The sequence below is a fragment of the Ahaetulla prasina genome, chromosome 4, assembly GCF_028640845.1.
Source record: "Ahaetulla prasina isolate Xishuangbanna chromosome 4, ASM2864084v1, whole genome shotgun sequence".
Lineage (NCBI taxonomy): Eukaryota > Metazoa > Chordata > Lepidosauria > Squamata > Colubridae > Ahaetulla > Ahaetulla prasina.
In genome coordinates, this window is record NC_080542.1 from 45,561,471 (window position 1) to 45,574,586 (window position 13,116).

At 40.4% G+C, this 13,116-nt stretch overlaps 1 protein-coding gene across 2 annotated transcripts in view; it reads right to left on the minus strand.

Moving 5' to 3' along the window:
* Window positions 1-1,628: 1,628 nt before the first annotated feature.
* Window positions 1,629-13,116, minus strand: part of CDK12 (cyclin dependent kinase 12) — a 105,789-nt gene continuing 94,301 nt past the window's right edge. Inside the window, exon 18 of one of the 2 annotated variants that reach the window (XM_058181115.1) lies at window positions 1,629-6,178. The gene's annotated coding sequence lies outside the window, so the exon portion shown is untranslated. Of the gene's footprint in view, window positions 6,179-11,423; window positions 13,051-13,116 lie in introns of those variants that run through there. The other variant, XM_058181113.1, reaches the window with a different exon arrangement.

Below are 13,116 nucleotides of genomic sequence, written 5' to 3' on the forward strand. Positions count from 1 at the left end.
ATACAAAATGGCCCACTTCCTCTGCTATTCAGCATTCAGAAAAAAGTCATGAGGAGTTTGTAGTCTTCCTTCTACAAAGAAAAATTTAATTGCCTTAAGGACTTGTTTGCTTGCTAGCTTGTTTTCTTTCTTTCTTTCTTTCTTTCTTTCTTTCTTGCTTGCTTGCTTGCTTTCTCTGCCTTTATTATTTATTTATTTATTTGCCTTTATTATTTTTACAAATAACTCAGGGTGGCGAACATATCCAACACATCTTCTTCCTATTTTCCCCAAAACAACAACCCAGTGAGGTGAGCTAAGAGAGAGTGATTGGCCCAAAGTCACTCAAACTGGTTTTCATGGCAAAGTTGGGGCTTGAATTTATGATTTCCTGCTTTCTTATTCAGGTGCCTTAACCACCAAATCAAACTGGCTGCTACCATATGCATGATGCAAAGCATCTGGATGACCACAAGATGTCAGCAAAGGGCAGAGTTTTTTTATTTCCTTGTTGCCACCTAGTGGTCATCTGGAATAGTAAATTTAGGTAAATTATTTACAGAATTTGCTTAGAAAATAATTTATGTGGATAAATGAAACAGACATAAAGGATAATTAATCATATCAGTTTGAAAATGCTGTTTCTACCTCACCCCCTCCCCTTAAACTAAAACTGTTCCATCATAGCTTCAAGGTTTGTAAATATCAATGCTTTGTTTCCCATTAATCTGGGAAGCAGATTTGGGGAGGGGCATATTTTGTGCCCCAAAAATCAGCAAAAAAAGAATCATGCTTCTCTTTTAAAAAGTCATTAGAGTTCCAGAAACCAAAAAGTAGAATTCTAGATTAAATTATCTTTTAGACAAATTTTTGGATTTGTTCACAGTTAGAATAGAATTTTTTTTTTATTGGCCAAGTGTGATTGGACACACAAGGAATTTGTCTTGGTGCATACGCTCTCAGTGTACATAAAAGAAAAGATATGTTCATCAAGAATTCTAAGGTACAACACTTAATGATAGTCAAAGGGTATAAATAAGCAATCAGGAAACAATATCAATATAAATCATAAGGATACAAGCAACAAAGTTACAGTTGCAAGTAAAGCTACTTTTCTCAGAATACTTTTAGAAAAATTATTATTTTTTCTCTTGAAAAACATGCTGGTGAACTTCAACCATCAGAACTAATAATTATGAAGATTGCTTAAAAGTAGCAACTCTAGTTTAGGACAAAACTGCCATTCTTTATTGGATCAGTTACCCAACCTGACTAAATGGCACATATCCACTCTCCCCTTGCCAGGAAAAGTCTCATTTGCTATATTTCTGCATGGCAAGATGCTATTGAGGGAACTGGAGGTGGGTTCTAAAATGAAATGAAATAAAATAAAATAGTCTCTTGACAACTGTATTGTGGGAAGGAAAGATATCTGAAATCTTACTCTAAGGCTTTGATAGGACAAAACTCTGCCTGTTCTGAAGCTTGTTGACCACTAGAGGGATTCTAAGATTTTTAAAAAGAGACTCTGGGGAATTAGCATTCTTTTATGAGAAGAGTCAAGGGAGGTATAATGGCCTTGCTGCATATTGTCTGAGATGTTGAAAGACAATCCTAGTTTTTTGGGGGGGGGGACTCAGGTATTACATTTGAAAAATGCGGCATATCTGCATGCAACTGTTATTGTCCCCAAATGCTTTAGCAGCCTCACCTCCTGAATTTTACATTAAATAGATAATACACACTCACAGACAGAATTATTCAGCAGTTTTCAATTCTCAATGTCCTAATCTTTAGGCTTAGGCTTAACAAAGAGATATGGTTTACGTTAATTTTAAAAGGTAATGTCTCTTTCAGGTCAATTCAATCTCTGGTGACTTTGTTATTATGTTCGTGCAATTTGCTTGAAAATGATTGAGGACTGTTCCTTGAAATTATGTTTTCACCTCCTGCAGTAACCCATAATCCTAGATCTCCCACCAAAGGACTGATCAGGCATGACTCTGCTTAGCTTCTGAGGCCAGATAAGCAGCTGGGTAGGTATTACCACCACTGAAGCCAATCCAGAGTAGAGCAGAGTAGAGTACAATGTTTTCCCTTGTATTGTACCACTGCTAGCTCTAAATAGCTTTTGAGTAATGGGAATTGCAGACCAAAATCCCTGGGGGACTCTAGACCACCAAAGGCTGCCACATAGTTTGGTTGTAACACAAATGGTTGGCCCAGCCTTTTCTTGGACTTGCAATTTTTCTACACACTGAGTTTTATATTCTTGGGGCGGTTTTCCAAGAGGCTGCCGTTATCCTCACCTGATCAATGCTGTTTGCTGAAAGCTTTAGCGCTCATTTTGGCATTGGAGCTTCCAGTGCATAGGAATAGCAACAAGAAGGCAAGGACAATTCCTCATCCCATTTGAGTCCATGCCAGTCTGAGACTGTGCTGCCTTTGTGCATTCCCACAATGCCAGGGGTGTTCAGTAGGCTTGGAAAACTGAGCTGATTAACTCTGCAAGCTATTTGGCTTGGCTCCTGCTCCAGAAGAAGTCCTGCAATAACAGCTCTGCAGCATTCTTTTTTAGAGCTATGGGACTGATGTTTTTCCTTTGAAGGGAGCACTGGGCCATATCCACCATCTAGGATTTCCTTACTTTCCTGAGAAATCAAGATGCCATGGCGCATTGATGCTCTTTTCTTGGCTTTGCCACGTCTCCATGCTGTGGCCTGTTTGTTTGTTCCTTGACAAGGAGCGTAAATATAGTAAGATGAAGCTTGGGGTTGATGATGGGGTGCCAATGTCCTGCTTATTTTTGTGCACTCCTTACTGGCTCTTGGCAACAGCGCTAGTTGGCAGAGGGTGCTCATTGAAACCACTCTTACGGCAGCAAAACCAGTGGAGTTAATTCCCCATGTAGAAGTGGCCCAACAACAGTAATTCGATCTTGCCATGTTTACATTGATCAGTTCAATGTTAACCTATCGTGGAAATGTACAAAAATCATCTATTCTAACATTGCCTGGGATATTTGAAAGAAGCTAGTCAAAATGCTTCAGGAGAGGGGTAATCTAGAATTTCTTTGACCATGGAGATGGTTGAATAGACAGCCTTCAGGGAAGTAACGCTCCCCATCTGCCACAATGCATTGATTTTCTTTTCACCATTAAAAAAAAGAGAAAAAGAAAAAAGGTGACCAGTGTAAAGTAAGATTAGGGAATCTATGGAAGAACTATCATTTTGTTCTTCTAATACTATAATTTCAGCACTAAACAATCCAGTACAGTATAAAATAGGAAGGAAAGCATAATTAATTTACCTTCAGAATTAATATAAAATTAAATTAAACTTCAATGGAAATAAAGTATAAAGCCAGCCTTCAAAATCTCCACCTTGACTGCAAATTTCCTAAACTTGAAATTTAGGCCAAAAAAAAATAATTATCGTTATTTTACAGTATTTTCTTAAAATACAGGATGTAATGAGATACAAAACCAACGCTGTTCAGTTCTAACGTTGGTCATGTTAACCCTAACGAAGAAAGCAGGGTCTGATCAGCCTGAAGTTTTGCCTCTTCCTGCTTGTTGTGGCTAGAACACATCTTTATAGGATGTGATAGAGGCTTTAATTACTCAGTTTGGCAGGGCGAGAAACTCTCATGCTGGCGAGCTACGGCTCCCTGAGCCGAGCTGGGACTGGAGACAGCCAGCCTTGAGCCCCAGCTGCACGCTTGGTTGTTGACATAATGTTGAAGATTTTTCAAATGTCTGTGTCAGAAAAAGGAAATTGACCTGTGGGTCTTACTTCTTTTATTATCTTGTCAAAAAGAAGAAAGCAGTGGAGAATGGGAAAGAAATAGGAAGGATACTTTTGCTCCCAAACCAGCCAGGTGAATTTCGTGGTTTTATTGCAAGGAGAAGTTCTATGCCAAAAATAGTGTAAGTCTGAAACAAGGTGGTTAGTGCTAAGCCAAAGTTAGCTTCTATCTAGGATTTTTCCAATCCAAGAAATCTGCTGTTGTCTGTTGTTGGAAATGATGGCACAAGCTGGAAGTCAAGCAGGTGGAAAGGGTTGCTTTGTTAGCCATGCAAGAGTAAACATATCCTATTTTTCTATTATATCCATTTGTCCGTGTTGAAACATCATACTTGCCTTCCACTCAGAGGCCGGTACAGAGCATCTGGGCTTTAAAAAGAGCACCCACAGTCCTAGATAATTTGTTTAGCTGGGTCCCTGGGCAAACCATGAAGGTTCCCGATTGAGACACCAGGATCCTTGACAAAGAAGCTTCAGTGGGATAAGTTGATTTCCGGGTATTTACATATCCCTCAAGTAAAATAGCCATGTCAAACAGAGGATGTGGAAGTGTGGAAATGGTCAAAAGATCAAGGCCAGATTGTGGACCACTTCTACCTGCCTTCTCTACATCTGCCTATTGGTTCTGCATATCTTTAGAGGGAAACATTCTGAACTTGAAAGGAAAACAAAATGAATGCCTACAGTTATTGACTAGTATAAGACAAATGTAGGGCTTCCATTTTACTTAATAGCTCCTTTTTGGCCTCCCGTTAGGGCTTTCCATTGAAAATCTGATTTATGGAGCTTTTAGAAAGTTGAGCAAAAACTTTGAAATTGGGTATCAGCTGTTTTTCTGGAATGGTATAGACCAGGTCTGTCAAACTCCCGGCCCATGGGCCGGATACGTCATGCGCTGGCCACGCCCACATCTGGTTTAGTGAAGTGGGGGGGGAGTCCCAATACATCACATGATGCTGCCATGACGATGTGAGTTTGACACCCCTGGTATAGACTCTTCTCTATAATACAAAAATAACTTGATACAGTTTTCTCCTATTCTCCTCCTATTTTCTCATGATAATATATAATGAATGTGTACTTAAATTATAATACAGGTAGTCCTTGACTTATGATTATTCATTTAGTGACCGTTCAAAGTTATGATGGTGCTGAAAAAAGCCCATTGCTCACTTATGTTCAGTCCTCACCTTACGACTGTCACATCACACACACACCCCATGTTCATGTGACTGAAGTTTGGGTGTTTAGCAATTCACAACCAATTACAGTGTCCTGTGGTCACTTGATTGTGATTTGCAACCTTTATTGCTGGTTTCCAGCAAAAAGGGTCCATTTGGAGGAATGAGTTCCTACTTATGACTAGTGTTTGCAGATTTGTTTAATGACCATGGTGATTTGCTTAAAAACCATCATAAAAATGAAGGTGAAATAGGGTCTGATTCAACTTATGACTACAACAACTTACACAGAAATTGTAGTCATAACTCAAAGAAACTTGTAAATATTTCTAAACTGGCATTTGAGGGGTGGGCGATGCACAACTGGTAACTCTTCTCTGGCATGCAAAATGCCTAAACAATGTTTCAACTTAGTGTACCCAGAATTTTCTTCAATGTATAAGGATTCTGTTGCAGGTGAAAGGAATTCCTTCCGGGACATACTGATGTAGAAAGTGTTCTCAGAGATTGAAGAATACCGGTCAGTGCAACTGATCTTGCCAAATTTCATCCAGAGAAGAGAAGCCCTCTTGCAGTTCCCTTTCTTGGTTCCTAGACCCACCCTGCAATTACAAAAGGGACAAACACGGAAGGGCCAATTCCGAATCTTCCCCTCTTCTTCCTCTTTAGCTAATTTAGAGCAAGTCTTTCCTGTAATCTAAAAAGAAATCAAGAAGAAGCTTTTGTGGAAGCTGCAGTTCCTTCTTCTTCCCTGTGTCCCCATTTTTGTTGGTAGCAGGGACCCCACTGTGTGTAAGCTGCTGAAAGAATCAATCATCGTAATGATGCTGCAGCCTGCCATGCATGCTGGCTCTCTGTGGGAGCACCGAGGATTGGAACCGGTGCCAGCATTCCAGACGGTTCAGAGACGATGGGCCTGAAACTTACAGGAGAAGAAGGAGGCTGGTAGAATATGAATAACCTCATTTGTGCCATGGCAATTGCATCTTGTGGCACTGAAATGCAGTTGACATGATCAAGAAGAAGAGAGGCTTAATTATAACGACTTAGTGAAATGTGGTAAATTGTTAGTAAGACAACCACAAGGGCGGAACCACGTTCTCCAGGAAAGTTCAGGAGACTGCTGTAGGATGTGTAGCTTCCATCTACTCCCAACCGTGGAAGATGACTGGATAAAGTTTTTCTTTAGACTTAGCTGCCACTTTCAGCACCTAGATAAACATCATACCAGTAAAGTAAATAAATCTTGCTCTAAACCAAAGTAAGCATTGATTTAATGTCCATAATATATTTTCAATTCCATCTGCACAAGATTCAAATTAATATGCAAAAGTAAACCTTAAAATATCCTCAAAATAATCTTGTGAATGTTATTGACTCTCTGTATTATAGAGGGGGTGGATTCCAGAGGTGGGTTTCAGCAGGTTCTGGAGAACCAGTAGCGGAAATTTTGAGTAGTTCGGAGAACCTGTAGTAAAAATGCTGACTGGCCCCACCCCCATCTCTGCTCTGCCTCCCAAGTCCCAGCTGATTGGGAGGAAATGGGGATTTTGCAGTAACCTTCCTCTGGAGTGGGGTGGGAATGGAGATTTTACCGTATCCTTCCCTTGCCATGCCCACCAAGCCATGGCCACCAAGCAATGCCACGCCCACCAAGCCACACCCACAGAACTGGTAGTAAAAAAATTTGAAACGCACCACTGGTGGATTCATACTAGACAAGACAGAAATGGGATTGCATAACTTGTGGCTAGCCTGGCATTAGATTATCGTGTTGTAGAATCAGATCATTGAATTCAGCTATAATATAAGTTATTTATTTAAGATACATATTATGTGAAAATAGTCATTGGGAACTTTCATTTACTTGGGCTTTAATCTTCTCAGTTGTTTTTAATTATTATTGTGGTTATCTTATTGATTCCTGATCACACAGAGTCAGGTTCATATATAAATACTTTAGACAAACAATCTCACTGTAACTTCCTAAACAATGTAAGATTTACAATGAAAAGAGATATAACTGGGTCAAAGACTTGAGATAGTTCCTTACAACCATATATGAAAATTTTGTCAGTTTTGAAATTACTTTCGTTACTATAATTTCTTAAACAATGTAAAACCTGAAATGCAATCTTACCTCCTTTGCTTTCCCATCATTTGAAGAAATATATGACCCCTCCCCCAAGATATCTTAACAATGACAGCAGAATACTTGTTGTTATTGTTAATTGCAGCATTGTGTCTGACCCATCGCGACTCCATGGACAACATCCCTCCAGGCTTTCCTGTTCTCAACTATCCTCTGGAGTCCATTTAAGCTCACGCCTACTGCTTCAGTGACTCCATCCAGCCACCTCATTCTCTGTCATCCCATTCTTCTTTTGCCCTCAATCTTTCCCAGCATTAGGCACTTCTCCAGTGACTCCTACCTTCTCATTAGATGGCCAAAGTATTTGAGTTTCATCTTCAGGATCTGGCCTCCTAAAGAGCAGTCAGGATTGATCTCCTCTAGGACTGACCGGTTTGATCGCCTTGCAGTCCAAGGACTCGCAGGAATCTTCTCCAGCATCATAGTTCAAAGGCTTCAATTCTTTGGCGCTCAGCCTTCCTTATGGTCCAACTTTCATAGCGGTACATTGCAACTGGGAAAACCATAGCCTTGACTATACGCACTTTTGTTGGCAGGGTGATGTCTCTGCTTTTTAGTATGCTGTCTAGATTTGCCATAGCTTTCCTCCCCAGGAGCAAGTGTCTTTTAATTTCTTGGCTGCAGTCCCCATCTGCGGTTGATGCGCAGTACCATTTCGCGTTTGTTTTTATTTGAGTTTAGTCTGCAGTGAAACCTAATTCCCCCTTTCTTATAAATGGGCTATAGCATGTCCCCATACCTTGCATGATCTTGACAAAAGTCCACTGGCTGTAGACAGTGCCTACAGACTTCATTTATAAAAAATTAAAATAGACTTAGAAATATTGAGGGGAAATGACAAACATACTTTGCAGTATAGCAGTCACTTACGGATGTCATTTGTTGACTTTAAGCAAAAGAGGTTCCAAAAATAATTATTCATTACAAATGGCATCTTCTTTGAATGGTATGCTTACACCAAATCAGGACTAGCATAACCAAAGAACAAAAGCTGCAGCTATGGATTTTCTTTGGAATTACCCCATGGTAGACTGGCAATGTGAGGAAATCTGAAGGAAAGGCAGCAATGTTAGTTATTTGGCTTATTAATATGCACTGACAAGTTGAGAGCATAGTGCTTGATGGACTTTTTGCCTCAGGTACCAGAAAGAACGGAGTGGACTTCAGTAACATGTAGTCTGCACTCTGAATTGGAGATGGGAAATCATTTGCCATTCTACCTTGGGCATTAAATTGACTTATGCCAGAGCAGAGTTAGGCTGCCAAGGTAATGGGGCATTCATTGGGCTTTGCACCGGTTATAACCAGAGATGCATAGGCAGTGTTGAAGTGGAGGAATATATACAGGGAATTGAATCGGACATAATGAGTCCCTGAATAATTAGTTGAAAAATGTGCAGGCTGGTGAAATCTCATGATGAAGAGCAGTGGCTCAGTAAAATTTTCCCTGATGCCAGGAGAGAGGCAGATTTCAGTGATCTGCATGGCTTCTTGTACCTTACTGGTACTTATCAAAACATGGACAGAGAGTACATGAAGCTAACCATATTTTATTAGTGTGGGGGATCGTTAAGTACATCATCCTGAATTCCATGACAGAAACATTGCAGAATGTAAATATGAATAAACATATAAAACCTGAATAAATCTGGATTGTTAGGCACAATAATAAAACTTGCACAGCAGTCTATGAAAAAATATAAAAGGCCATTCAATATGCATAATTTATACAGATCAAAGAATTCCACTTGGCACATTGTTTGGTGGCCTCATCCAGGAGTCATAAACTAAGAAAACTTCTGATGTATTTAAAATTAATAAAGCATTGTGGTCTGATCTTTATTGTTGCAATCTATTTTGCACACCCTTCTACACTTAGAACTGAAGGTGAAAGTTGGATTGATTTTCTTGTTTGAAAGATAATATGCTTTTCTTATGTGCCACCAGATTTCACTTTAAGATCTCATATTTCAAATGCGATATTGTACTGCTTTCCTCTTTACACCTTCCCTGCCCCCTTGGACACAGGTGCTAATTGCACTTAATATCCAATCTTTCCCTTGAACAAGGAAGTCTCAGTGTTCCATTCTGTTACACAAACTGACTGATTGCCAGGAGGGCATCTTAAGCTGATGGCTCGACTTTGCTTGGTTAGTAAAGCAAAGTGTTCATAGAATGGCTCAACTTTTGCAGATTGGATCCAAACATGGAAGAGAAGGATCAGAACCGTCATATTTCATTCAATGGCCAAAAGAAGGCTAAATGAACGTATGGCAGGAATCCACAGGGAATTTCCGAAGTACCACAGGGCATTTGAAAGCAGAATACTGCTTTGCAAGCATATCTTTCTGTCGTCTTACTTTCTAGCTATTCTTCCCAAATGCAACTTTCTCAACCTCTATATTTTCTCAAGTTTTTCAATTTCATACTTTCTCAAATATAAAATTATTGTCAATGTGGAAACAACATTTAGAGACAGAACCAGTTTGGCATAGCATTAAGTAGGCTAAAAACCAGGAGACTATGAGATCTAGTCCCATCTTAGTCACCAAGCCAACTAAGTGACCTTGGGCCACTCACTCTCTTTCAGTCCTAGGAAAAAACCAATGACAAATCACTTCAAAAATATATTGTCAAGAAAACTTCAGAACTAGTTGTCAGGAGTTAAGAGTTGACTCAAAGGCACTAATGCCCCCACCACCACCACAACCCTCCAGTTGGTGAAATCTAGAAAGTTGGGGGAGTTGATGAATATTTTCTAAGACCCTATCCCATGTTTTTTTTTTAGAGGGAATGGTACTTTGAATCAATTTTGATTCCTGGTGACTGCCTAAATAAGTTTCTGCAATTTTCACAGCAAGATTTCTGAAATGATTCGCTATTGTCTCCTTCCTAGACAGAGAGAGTGACTGGCTGGAAATCACCCAATTGCCTGATCTCCAGGATTCTAGCTTGGTGCTTTAACCACTGCACATTGCATTTTCCCATGGATATCAGAAGCAAAATCATTGATTAAAAATCACAAATATTGTAGAAGTTATTATGCAAAATGATGCAAATATTCACAGAATTCAGCTTTTGCTTTTTAGCTTCAGAACTTGGAATGCTTGGACTTAACATTTGAAAGGACTGTGGGTGGCATGCAGATCCCTGGAGTGCAGCTGGCCAACAGGGCCAAAGGTCAATTTGCACCACGCCCATCCCATAATTCTGCTCCCCCCCTCCCTTGGTTGCCCTAGTATGCATGGCTGTTTGAGGATCCCTGCATGGTGACTGTACGGTCTAAAATTATCCGGCTGCGCATGGAGTAACCCTAATTCTTATTTGGGGTATCCGATGCTGAGAGAAGATGTATGTATTCAGTAAATCCTATAAAGTAGCAATGGGGGAAGATGTAGCATACTGTGTGGTTTGGCTTCGTGAAAACATCACTTGTGTTTGTCTGCACGGAGATAAACACCTTTCTCCACCTTTCTTCCCTCCCCCACCCCAATTCCTATCCTGCTGTCGGCCTCTCATCCGCTGGTACCATCGTATTTTATGTGGCACGACATTTTATGGAAAATGCTTGCTCTCCGACCCCACCTGTTCCCAAGCTGCGCAAAAGCCCATTAATGAAGTTGGGCTGGTCCAGGAAGCCAGCCAAATCCTTGTGTCCTCATCAAAAGAGACATCTGTCCTTATGAAGAAGCAAGCGATTCCCCAAGGGACTCGAGGGAAGGAAGGAGGGGATGGAGGCTGCCAAGGCAGGGGGGGGTTGTTTGTTTGTGAGGAGCAAAGCACTGTCTCTTTGATACAGATTGCCCCTTTCCCCGTTGTTTCTAAATGTAACATTCCATAGCAGAACTAGAGATTCTTATCTTTCCTGGCTCAAAATCAGGGAGAATAGCCTGAATTCCAGGCCTTAAATGCCCTCATCCACTTCTTGGGACCTGCACCACCTTGTTTCTGCCTATCAGGGAGGGGAAGAAATTGTTAAAAAGCTCCTGACTTCTTTTTTTTTTATATATATTCATGTGTTGTTTTATTGCTGGCAAAAGCTGTCAGAGGGCGACTTCTGCCAAAAAGCATCCCTGAGCATCTTGGCCTAACATACAAACGGCATGCTAATGTGGAAATTTTAAAGAGCCTCTTTTGGTTTTTAAATCAGAATTTTAAATGAATGGCAAGGCACAGAAGGGACCCAGTCAAACGCTAACAATAATAGCACATCTTTCCCCTTGCTTCTCCCCCACCTCACCCGAGATCCAGCAGGCAAGGAACGTGGCAAGAATTTACCACGCTCAGCCTTCTTCACGTTGATTGTTCTAAGGGAAGTGAATACTAAGTTGGCATGCTTCGAAGTACAGTATTACTAAACTGGAGAGATATTCTCTTGGAGACAGGCTACAGCTAGCCTATTCCCAAATGATCAAAACAGGGTGATTCTGCACATGGGCAGAGTGCCCCTCTCCACAGCCCTATAAAAGAGCAGGGCTTTGAAATAGCTGTTTGCAATAAGCAAAACCTTCTACTCCCTCCACCCCTTATCGCTCCTCACTGACACTACTTCTTACAAGAAAGGGGAAAAAATTCATGTCGGCATTTTTTATTTATATAGTGGCATTACAATTTCTTTATCTGCAATCATAACACACCCGATGGCAGACAACTGAATGTGTGGACTGACTATCAACAATTGGAGAGAGCACTATCTGCAGGCCCAGTTAGATAGAAAAGTGTCAGATTTGTTTCTTCACAATGAAAGGAGGGTGTTTAAAAATCATAAAGGAGCACCCAAGGGAAGGAGAGAGGGAGGAAGAAGAAAAATCTTTGCTCTGCGTTTCTTCCCAACAATTATTGTTATCTCCCTTTCCTGAGGGGGTGTTTTGGGGGAGGAAGAGGACAACACCTATAGGAATGAGGAGAGCCTTGCTGTTTACATCTACAAGCCAAAGTTTGCAGTTAAAAGTGAACCTCACCCATTCTTACTACAAGAATCTAAGTGATCTGGTTTTAAGTACATGAAACAACTCCCATTGAGTCTGCTTGAGTCCTGAGGTGATTAAAGAATAGTGTGCAATTTAGTCTTCTCTATCCTGATTTCCTCCAGATGTTCTGGGACTACAACTCTCAGAGTTGCTCCAAGATATCTGGTGGACACTAAGTTGAGAAGGCAAATGGAGGAAACTAGATCAGGGATTGTCTGCTGACTCAACCGCAACCCAATGTATGTTTATTCATTCAGAAATTGATTCAGATGTTGATTAAATGACACTGAAGGAAAAAATTTTCCCATGGTGCTTTCCATGAATTAAAATACAACTACATTGACTCACATTCCATGTGTATTCATGGAATACCTGGCCCATGTTTTACCTCAGCCTAAAAGTCCCTGCTGGTAACAACCAATAATTAACATCTCCAAGCACAAAAATATGGAAGCCATCGAAGATCACTTAAAACCCATGACTTGTGGCCATTCTCCTTAAGGGGTAACTATATGTGTGGGGGGAAATAGATGTATCTCTGTAGGTGATGTAGGCTGGATAACTGCAAACTCAGTGGAACATTCCTGTGCATCTCCATACCCAATCCTTTATTTCAGGGGAGGAGACTCTCTCCACATAGGCATTCACAAAGAACAAAGGAAGCAAGTGACAAAATGTGCATTACAATGTCATGATTAAACCTCTACCTTTTATATTCGTAGGCAACCTTGCGATGAAAGTGTGATGGGACACAGGTTACATTATGTTGCCACAATGTATGTTTCATCATTCTGGTTTTATTTTGCTTAGGCATGTACATCTACATTATCTCTATTCAGAATTTGCTGGAGTACATTTCACAGTATTTTTCCACCATTGGCCATGATTGCTAGACTATTGAGAGTTCCTCACCCTTGTCCTCTTCTGTTGCCATCTCTGTGTAAGTCTCAGACAGATACACCTAGGTTTAATTTTAATAGACAGATGAGAAAATCAGAGAGAGAAAGATCTGAAATTATTGCAGTCT